Genomic DNA, 11,858 nt, shown 5'->3' on the forward strand with positions numbered 1-11,858 from the left:
GCAGTCTGGTAGTTCATGGATTTCAGCAGGCCATGTGCTCCTTGAGTCCTCACAGGAAATTTGCCAGGTCCAAATTATTCCTCCTATTTTGGAGATGTGGAAACAGGTTCAAAAAGTGTAAGGTTAGTAATGAGGGATTTAGGATCCGAACTCATGCTAACTACTCCAGAGCTGTGCTCTTAACCCCCATACGCTCTCTTGGCTATGGGAAAATTATCTTATTTGATCTCCACACTATTCTGAGGTATGGATACTGACAAGGAGACTGAGGCTCACTGCCCCTCTTACCAACCTGACTGAGAAAGGAGAATGGTGTAGAAAAGATAATGAACTGAGTTATACCCCAATTCTATTCTTAGTTATTGCTGGCCCTCTTTTCCTGGCCACGCTCCCCTGCCAACCTACTTATTAAGATTTTATCACTGCCTGAGTGCCATAGTAGATGGCTAACACAGTGTGGTGGAAAGGGTATAGTCTTATTTGCATTTTATTTTCTCAAAATGAAAGTGGCTTCTTGCCACTGACAATTCAAGCAATGTACTTATTTGTAAAAAGAGAAACAAATAAAAAATTACAGAAGTGTAAAGAAGATAATAAAAATCACTCCCAAGCTTACCATCGATGACCATTGTCAACATTTTGGGCTATACCCTTGCAGACATTTTAAAAAACACAAACACATAGTTTAAAAAATGAGGTTATACTATTTATAATATGTTATAATTTGCCAAAAAAACATTTCACAATATGGCTGGGCATGGTGGCTCATCACTGTAATCCCAGCACTTTGGGAGGTTGAGGCAGGAGGATTGTTGGAAGCCAGGAGTTTGAGAACAGCCTGAACCAGAAAGTGAGACCCCATCTCTACAAAAAAATAAAATAAAATAAATTAGCTGGGCATGTTGGAAGATACCCGCAGTCTCAGCTACTCAGGAGGCTGAGGTAGGAGGAATGCTTGAGCCCAGGAGTTTGAGGCTGCAGTGAGCCATCACTGTGCTCCAGCCTGGACAACAGAGCGAGACGCTATCTCTAAAAACAATTTCATAATACATGTATTACCTCATTTATTCCTTATAATAACCCTGTGGGGAGGGGATGATTATCCCCTGATTAACTCCAAGGAAATTAAGGCCCAGAGAGGTCAAACAACTTGACTGAGGCCATGCAACTACCTCTTGATAGAGCCAGAATTTGAACCAATATCTGTCTCCTCTTAAAACCCATGCCTTTCTAAACAGACTTTCATATTCATTACAAAGTAATATTAGTACACATTATAACACTTAAATGATGAAAACAGTGTGGTGCTCATGCCAGAATCAACAGACTTCCATTCATTTGTATTCAACAGATGATAACTGGGCATCTACTAGATGCCAGGCCCTGTTTCAAACACTAGAGAGAGAGAGGACAGCAAACAAGGCAGTGTTCTTAACTTCATAGAGTTTGTATTCTGCTCAGGAAGGCAGGTAAACAAATAAATTTAATGGGAAGTAATAAGGGCTATGAAACAATATAAATTTAAGAGAACAGACAGTGACAAAAAGGGCTATTTTGTTTCTTCCAAGAATGAAGGCCTCTTTGAGGAGGTGATATCAGAGCAGTAAGTTGAATGAAGTAAGGGGGCACGCTATGTAACTACCTGGGGAAGAGTATTCCAAGAAGATGGAATAGTGAGTGCAAAGATCCTGAGGCAGAAGCATGCTTGGAGCGTTTGAGGAACTGCAAAGAAGTCAGTGTCCCTGGAATCCAGCTTGCATGAGAAAGAGCAGTAAGGGGTATACGATGGTGGACAGACAGTCAAGGAATCAGGTCGTGCAGGGCTCTGCAGGCTATAGTAGGCCTTTTGATTTTATTCCAAGTATAAGCTAGTGTAGGGTTTTGAGCAGAGGAGTGAAATGACCTGATTTATCCTGTGAGAAGTTCACTTTCACTGCAGACTAAAGAGGGTAAGACTAGAAGCCAAGAGACAAGTAATGAGGTATGCAATGTGGGAACAAACTTAGGGAAATCACTTAGGGAAAAGACGAGCCCAGATTTAACAAATGACTGAGTCTTATAAGGCTGGGTTATGGAAATAAATGCGACATTGCTACTGCCCCTGCAGAGTTCATAGTGGAGTAGATGGACCAACAATTCCATGTGAGCCCGCCATGGCAGAGGACTTTAATATGAGCTCTGGAAACTGGAGGAGAGAATGGTTCCTTTTGCCTGGGGTCTGGGGTGAGGGAAGGCTTCACAAACAGGGCTTGACTTAGATAGAATTCTGAAAACTGACAGGAGATAGACAGGAAAAAAAGAGAGAGGGTGGGATGGGGTTGTACATTCCAGGCAGAGGGGACTGCATTAGCAAAGGCTCACAGGGAAGCAAGCACTTTCGGCTGCTTTCAAGAAATGCGTAATCATTAGTTTATGCCACATCTGCTTAAAGTTGACTATAAGCAAACAAATCAAGGCAACAAATATAGCTGAGCTTATTTTAGATTCAGCAACTTTAAATATGTTAGAACATTTTAGATTACAGACAACCATCTAGTGCATGGGTTGGCCAAATATTCCTATGAGGGGAGTAGATAACAAATATTTTAGGCTTTGTAGGCCACATGGTCTCTTTTGCAACTACTCAACGCTGCCTTTGTAGTGTGAAAGCAATCATGGGAAATAGGTAACAAATGGGCATGGCTGTGTTTCAATAAAACTTTATTTATAAAACCAGGCAATGGCCTAGATTTGGCCTGTGGTTTGGCAGACCCTGAACTACTGCCTCGATCCCCCAGTTCTGTGCTCAAAACCCCCTGTTTGCCTGTTGATGTGACCAGTGGACTGACCTACAATCACTCATTCTGGGTAGCTCACAGATCTCAATCCTTTCGGGAGATTAATGACAGCACTAAATCAGTTTTAAAGTAAAAGATGGAAATGTCAGGACTTTATGCCAAGAGGATGTTAAGGGTTGTAAAAGAAGACTAGGCTAAGGTGCTGGACTTAAGAAGCACATTGGAACTAAAGTAACAATTATTATAAGATAGATGAATCTGAAGATAAAAGATATATACTTCTGCTTTTATTTAATCTGGAATCCATATGTAGCCCTAGTAATGTCATCTATCTCTCTTCCCCACTTTTAAAGTTTCAGTATAATTTCAAATGAATCTCATTACACTACATTATTAAAATAGGATCACTGCAATAACTGTATATATATGATTTTCTAACTAGTAAGGGAATCAAGGGAAAAGAAATATTCATAGTGCAATGTTGATGATTTCAGGGCACTAATCTCTGCAGTTCTCAATGTGATTATAATAAGACTCAATTCTGACCACAAAAAAAGGTGGGCTCTGCAAAGGCCAGCTCCTGCTCTTGAAATGGACTATTAGCTTCATACTGGGCTATGTATTGATTAGTTGCCATAGTTTATTTGTCATTTTCTTCTTAATTTCATCCTAGAGCATCACCCTTGGCTAAATGTCTTGAATGGCATCACTGAATCAGACATGCTGTCAGTTCCAACATTTCTAGGAACTTGATGCCCAGAACAATGGATTTGACTTTTCTCACATTGGCCATCTTGATGATCCATGACTTTGCATTGGAGACATCTCCTCCACTGTCTTTCTGTAATGCCTCTCGGAGGAAAGACATCAGATTTTTAGGAAATCTGACAGGATTCATTTGGGGCAGGATAACAACTTCCAACAAGGACAAATCTCCCAACTGTCATCATCATCATCATCATCACTCACACTTCCTTACTCTGTGCCAGGCACTGCTCATACATCTTTACATCTTTTAATTCATTAAAGCCTCACAGCAACCCATAAGGTATTAAACTCATTGTACTGGGGTGTGTAGAGGTTACGTAATTTGCCCAAGGTCTCTTGGCTAGAAAGTGGCTGAACCAGTAGCCAAGCCCAAGCAGTCAGGCTTGAGCCCATGTACTTCACTGCTAAACCATGCAGCATTGACTTTTGGTTGAGTTTTAGAAGAAATACATCTTAGTTTTGACTTATTAACCAAGCTTCGATTGAAAGTACTATTATCACATTCCTTGTTATGTCTTGAAGTTTTTCCATAGAGTTAAACTCAGTTCACAGGCAAAAAGCAGCTTTCCTTTATTTTCGCCTCTTAGGAAGAAGTATTCCATCTTCATAAAATAAGGTCATTTCAAGATATGTGAAACTTGCCCTAGCTTTAAAGGCCTTATTTCTTATATAATACTCCTCAGCATTTTCATGTAATTTCTCTCAATTGATGCAGACAACTAATAAATGAGGTAACTGAGGCAGAAAGTCATTGAATAACTCGACAATAATCATAAGTCAGTAAGTAACAAGGCCATACTTTTCCTTCTACGTGTTTTCCTCTTTGGGCACAGGTTGAGTTAGAATAGACTACAAGTGTCCTGTTCAAGTGATTGGACTTGATTGATTTTTACTACATTTGTGAAAATTACATCACTAGTATCTCTGGCAAGGTTATAGTTTTAAATGTGCAAAATTATTCCAAATTACTTTAGAATCCATTTATTCTTTATGCTTCTGTGCATAAAGAGGATCATGCAGCTTGGAACCTGGTCATCTATGAGATCACACTTTGTATTTTCCATTTACCATGAAAAAGCCATGTAGCTCATGTGCTTTCTCCATTATTCTCTTCATCTCTCTTTTTTTTTTTAAACTTTTCCAGCTGAAGAGCAAGATATCCTTTTGGTCTTATTTCCCAACCCATACTCCATATATATTTCAGAAGTCAATAGTTTGTTTACATAAACACAAACAAATAATGGGTTAAAAAGTGACAAAGAGTTTCACTTCTAGAATGGCAGTGTGAATAGCACTGTGGACATACTTCTCAATGAAACCATCATAACTGGTGAAAATTGTTCTTAAAAAAATCAGTCATTCAAAGTCTCTAAAATTACCTTAAGGGCATCCATTAAGTAAAACATTTATTTAAGAAAACCTACTAAATCTCAGCAAGAGCAGCAAGAGTCTGTGATATTTCAGTTATGAGTGGCTCCCTTTTACCTGCCCCTCACTAAGCTCAGCTTAGTGGAAGTTCCACTCTGGGTGGGTGTGGTCAAGAAGATGGCCCTTTTTCTCCCCTCATATCCCAGTCAAGAAATATGGCATCCCACGAGGAGGATCTGGCTGCCAGCATTTCTCATTCTCTCCAACTCCAAATGATAGAGGCTGAATTCCTGATGAGTGCAGCTGAGAGGTAGGGTGTTCCCTACCTCCACCCAGACCTTGTATATATACTAGGCTTGTGTCTATAGGCCAGGTACAACAGGCCAAGAATACTAGGGCTTTGACGACTCTCACTCCAGCTAGTTTGTAGAGCAGAGGCTTCATACGAATACTAGGGCCTTGACGACTCTCCCTCCAGCAAGTTTGTAGAGCAGAGGCTTCATACTGGGAGAAGCAACCCAGCAAGGCAAGAGATTCTCAATGCTCAAAGCAGTGACTCACAGATTTTGCCCAGGGGGAGAGTCAGTCCATAAGAACAGATGTAGCTGAAGTTCTCTCAAAGAAACTGACTTTGTTTGAAGGAGTATGTTGCAGTTCAAGCGTAAGGATGCTCTGGAAAATGACGGAGATTTTAATGGTGAGCAATTAAGAGGCCGATAGCTCTATTAGAGCAAAAAGCTTAACCACAGACCATCTTGTTTATCAGAGAGAACCAGGGAAAGGCCCAGCTAAGAGGGGTCTTCTTGGGGTTAGAACAAACTTCAAAGAATCACGACATAAAGCTACCCCTGCTTAAATGTAACTGGATCAAACTGTGAAGCAATGTATAACCCCACAATTATTGAAAAATAATTGAGCAATCAGCCAGAAATTCGTGTAGTTTAATAGAAGGAGGCAGACAATTTAATGGAGGTATCAAGGAAAAAGACGAACAGAGCTATGCTGAAACCACTATCATCTCAGGGTGATTGTGCTCATGTTCACAGTCATACCATCTTAGGAGTGGCATCAGAGGATTTTATTGTATAGTATGTGAATTCTACATCAATAAAGTTATTTTAAAAAATGATACAAATAAAAGCAAAGTGAACGTTTCCATTTGCCTCCCCTTAAAAGTCACTTGAGAAGAACATGGGCCTGCAATTCCTCTTTTATGTTTGGGTTTATTTATTTTCCATTTGCCCAAGTCATAGTGTATGTCAAAAGAAAAGGAGATCTTGAGACAATTTTGGCAATTTGTTCTGCTTCCCAGTATACTTTGTGGCACAGTTACTTAGACATCAGCACTGGAATAGCAGGAACATCAAACAGGGAAATGCAGGGTAGGTTGGGAGAGTCTGCTGGTCTGATGAGGTTTATTTGTTCACTCTCTCTATATGAGAGAGTTCTTAATGCTTGGTTCCTGGCTGCTTTGATATCTTTTCTATGTCTATGTGAGATTACCAGACTATATGTCCCCTCTTCAAATTTATATCAGTAAAAGAGAGCAAGTAGCAAGCATTATGTCTTCTGCAAAATCACTTTCTTTGGGAGCCACTCATACCAGGATGACCCAGAAGGACCTCAAATTTGACATGTCCAAAATTGAGCTCATTCTTCCCCTCCTGCCTCTGCTACCCTTGCTCCTTCTGTATCTCCAATTCTGGCAGGGCACAAACTAGAAAACTGGAAGTCATCATAAACTCCTTCCTCTGCCTTAGCCACACAGCCGATCACTCACTCATCCGTCTACCTTGCAAACAGCTCTGTGTCTCTCTGCTCTCTTTTGCTGCTCTTACGGGCCTAGCTCAGGCTGTTATCGTTTCTCCCTTGGACTGTAATAGCCCGGCCCCCTTGGCTTATACCTCTGTCTTTAGAATTGCCCCCCACCGGCCCACAACATCTTATTTGTTTTTACATAGGATCAAGTACAAGTTTTCCAGTTGTACCCAGAATGGTATACAGGGTCCTTCATTCTCTGACCCCTGCTTATTGCTCAAGCCTCATTCCCCAACCTCTATGCTCAGGTTCATCTCCATACTCTTGACCATGAAGTTCCCTCTGTCTGGACTGACCTTGTCCATATTTTTCAAGCAACTAAGCTCTATTCATCCCTTCAGAATCAGCTCAGGACTAATCTCCTCGGAGTAGCCTTCTCTGACCTACACACTGTGTTAGGGGCCCCACCCCTGTTTTTCTATAGTTCTTTTTGCATGACCCCATCTCTGCACTATGCTGAAAGTGTTAGCTTATTTGGAGATTTTCTCCATTAGATTGTGAGCTCCTTAAGAGCATGGGCTATGTCCTATTCTTCCTTATATCCCCCCAGCTCCTAGCACAGGTCTGACCTAGAGAGGATGCTCAATATAGTGTTGTCAGAGTGACCATCAAGTTGGTGCTTAGAGGCAAGGTTTATGAAATTTAATCTTTCTGACTTGATACTTGATGATGCAGTTGATAATTGGTTAGATGCACCTCCTTTATGCTCCCAGAGTGTTCCCTCATTCCCCTTACAACTGTGATAATCATCCTGTATGTTTAACGGCATTTCCTTCTTTATTTACTTGTCTGACTCCTCACTAAATGGTGTCAGCTCCTAGAGAGAAGGGTCCAAGTTTCCTCTTGGTCACTGCTGAATCCTTGGTGCAGAGCCCACTATGCGTGGTGGATAGTATCCTCTGGGCAGGTGAGCAGATGTGAAAGGAGGGACTGTGTTGGGAATGTCCATTTCTCTGGTCCATCCCATCAATCAGGTGGAGTGTAGAGAGATGGCAGTGCTGCTCTAGCAAAAATTTCCCACTCCCCAATACAAACATGAGCCTGGGGAAAGGGAGGACCCCACCAACAATGATTACCTGCTAACCTAGATTACAATGGTGGGACTCAGTTTTCAGTATGGTCCAGTTGTTGCAACAGAAAGCTTTTGGAAGAGATTTTATTCCTTGTAAACTCCTGGAGAGTTAGGAGTATAGAACAGACCTAGAGAGAGAAAGCAAAACTATTTCAGAGAGCTGCGCTGAGAATTGGATTAGTCATTGCAGGATGGTCATCAGTTGTTACTGACGTAACTTCAAACACAGAATTTTGAAAGAGCACATCTGTGGTCAAATAGACATTGAAACACAGAATCTTGATAGAACCCCAGTGTTCAGATGTTTATAAAATGTAAGATGCCTCCTCTCTTGTGCTCACTCTTCCATGCCCCCCTCTCTCCTCTACTTTTCTAAGGTTTTCCAGTGAAAACTAAGAAATCTGCTAGACTAATTCCACAGGAGCTGTAATGCTGTGTCTCCTTCTTTATTGAGTGCAGTCATAGTTTTCAGCACATGAGCATCAGCAGGATTACAGGTGTCTCTCTAAAACAAAAAACAAACAAACAAAAATTTGACCACTTTTCAGTGCTGCTTAGTGTGATAACATAAAGACATACTGAATATTTATCAGTGCCAGGGTTGTGTGGGTCTGCCTACACAAACGCAAGCAAACTTTGTCATTCCACTCAAATGAGCCAGTGGCAAAGGGAAATGTTACTTATTTGAGTAGGCTTATGTTACTGTCACTTTGAACGAAAGGTGCTGGTCCAATGTCTCAGTATAGATCATAAACAAAAAAAGCTTTGAGCCTAGCCTCGTCCAGAAAAGAAACCCCTTTGTAGTGTAGACTTCAGGCTCAGTTTGTCATGCACCTGCCCTATCATCCATTCCCTAGGCATTCTGATACTAATTTCTAAAATGAGGATTGAGTAAAACCATTTTTGTTTGGGAAAATATCCTGAGATGTCCTGTGATGACTAGATGTCCTGTGATTACCTTACCTCTGTCAGGTAAGTTTGACCCCTCAAGTTGGGCTTTGTTCCCCTGGAGGAAACATTAATTAACATTTGTTGAGTGTCTACTGTGAATCAGGCACTGTGCTAGGGCACTTTACATGTGCTCTCTTCTTTAACCCTTAAAATGGCCCAATGAGGGAGGCATTCACATCCCTGTTTTCCAAATTAGGTGACCAAGACTCAAGAAGAGTAAAAACTTACCCAAGGTTGCAAAGCCATCAACTGATAGAACTAGTATGCAACGCCAGCTCTGGCTTACTCTGAAGTGCATGTCTTTGCTCACCACTTCACCACACTGGTCTCTTAGCTCCTGGATGCTTGAGAAAACCACATCTAGCCATCATCTAAAGGTAATCTGCATCCTCTACAAGTCACTCTTTTGGAAGATCACTGATTCAGATAGCCTTTGTTTTAGGATAGCTTTTACATTTGTAATGTGGTTGTGACTGTGAATTTCCCACTAGCCAGAAAAGATTGGCATGTTGTACCACTTTAATCATAATGCTTGAAATAATTTCTACATAATTTCAACACCTTGCCTTAGATCTCAAAATAGGGAGATGATGATGTACTAACGGAGGATGTTACACTGAAAGCCCACTTAGGCTTTCACCAAATTTGTTGAATTGTAAGTCAAACAACAAATGGACGGACTTATTAGGTAAACATAGTTAAAATGCATAGCTTCCTGAAAGGCTGCTGATGGTAGACATTCATGAAGACTTGTGCAGGTGCCATTAACTTTTAATTTACCATCTGTAGAGTTTGTACCTCCAAATATCATTTTTGGGGTCTCTACTTGGGCAGTGTTCCAGGTTGAGTATCGGGAGTGGGAGGAATATTCCAAACTCACACCTGTTCAGATAAATGGTGATATCATTAGCAACAAGAAGTAAGTGATCATGGCTTCTCCCGCTTTTCATAAATTACACAAAATAACCATAATGCTGCAATTTAGTGGTCCAAAGTTCATTCTATTCAGCAGGCCATCTATAGTCAACAGTTTAAAGAAAAGGGACCTGCTGAGAAAATAGTGGTCTAATCAGATGCCATAAAATCGAGCTGATGAGATGAGTCTTATTTCTTATTTTGTAAGGGGATTCTAATGAAGCGATGCTCGGAGGGGATTCATAACTTTCATTATTCAGGTCAGCTGCATCCAGTTCCAAATGAGGCTGGGGAGCCTAATCCTACAATTATTTGTAGACATGCTGGATTGTGCAGAGGACTTATTAAATCCCAATTTCCTCGCTGCCAAATTGTACACCTTGTCTTGGCTCCTATAAGGACTAATGAGAAAGCTTTGGAAAAAAGGTAAATCAAAGGGAACCGTAATCAAATGAAACATACTGAAGGATGGTGCCTCAAAAACAAATTCATCAAACGCTGAAAGTGGGAGACAAGAGGGTTCCGTTTGTGTACAGCACAATAACAGCTCTCACAACACAGTAAACACCTCTGAGGCTCAGGTGGGCAAACACAGGCAGGTTCAAGCGGGAAGTTTCCATGACACATCTAGCACACCTTTCTCTCCAGAAAGAGCCTGAGGAGGGAGGGAAGGGAAGGTTGGCCATTTACTTAAAATCTGCCCACCAGGCCCATAGGCCTCTAGAAATCATCTACCTGTCAATGTACAATTATCTCCTGCCAGAGAGGCATAAATAGCCCAACAGTTCATTTCTGGATTTATTCAATAAATAGTTTCCCATTGGAATATATAGGAATTATGTTTGAAGTAACTCCACTATGGTAAGTGGGAAATGGATGTATTTCCTTTTGGCAGCACTGAATAGATTGAGAATTTTTTATACTTTAATTGTATTTTAATACTTTCAGCATTAAGGAATGCATTAACAAAGCCAGACAAAGGAATTGGTCACCAGCTTCTGGGGAGCAGAGAATCTTTCTGCTGCAGCTCTTGGCTATTGCCTCCTCAGCTCTCTGCCCTCTGCCACTGGGTTGTGTCTTACTTGCAGGAGAAACTGAGGCCATGGAGAGGAGGGAGCTCATACTGTTGTTAAGATTAAATGAGGGGATGCATGCAAAGCTCTTAGCAAGGTGCTTGGCACTTTAAATGATAAGCACTCAATAAGTGATATTTAATGTTATTATTATTATTACTTTTGCAGTCACTATCATTATCATAGAAGGAGGTATCTAACTTTTTTTTTTTTTTTTTGAAACAGGGTCTCACTCCCGTTGCCCAGGCTGGAGTGCAGTGGCACAATCTTGGCTTACTGCAACCTCTGCCTCACAGGCTCAAGCAATCCTCCCACCTCAGCCTCCTAGGTTCCTGAGTAGCTGGGACTATAGGCCTGCACTACCACACCTACCTAATTTTTTGTATTTTTAGTAAATACAGGGTTTCACCATGTGGCCCAGGCTGGTCTTGAACTCCTGAGCTCAGGCAATCTGTTCACCTTGGCCTCCCAGAGTGCTGGGATTACAGACATGAGCCACCACCTCAGCCATATATAAATCTTAATGTGTTGAAAGTCATATGGGATTCTTGCTCTCTAATATCCCAGTGACACTTTATGTGGCCCATATTGGATAACGAAAGTGAGCTCAGCTTGTCTTGTCAGGTGAAGTCCTTTCAGTACAGCTTGACCAACCTTAACTAAATAAGGCTGGTGTCCAGTGATCATAGCTCAAATAAAGAGGATTTCTCTTCTGTGTATAACATGGTTTATAACCTAGGAGTGAGGGGTAACCCATCTCTGGACTTATTAATTAATTCAACAAATATTGGTTGAATGCTTACTAATTCTGTGCCAGCTTTACTTTTAGATGCTGAGAATAGAGTGATAAACAAAAATAGACAAAATTCCTGCCTTTATGTAGTTTACAGTCTGGTGGATGTAAGGTGGGGGATGAGGGAAGGGGAGGAGACAGACATTGGACTCAACCTACTGGAAAATGTGTACTTGAAACAATGTGCATGATCCCAAAATGATTATATCAAAAGAAAATTTCACAGAAGAAATAACAGAACAGGTTTTCAGTCTGTCATTTCCAGGGCACTGGTGCCTTATTAGCCAACCAGATATAGGCAAAACAAACAAACAAACGAACAA

The sequence above is a fragment of the Macaca nemestrina genome, chromosome X (genome assembly GCF_043159975.1).
Source record: "Macaca nemestrina isolate mMacNem1 chromosome X, mMacNem.hap1, whole genome shotgun sequence".
NCBI lineage: Eukaryota > Metazoa > Chordata > Mammalia > Primates > Cercopithecidae > Macaca > Macaca nemestrina.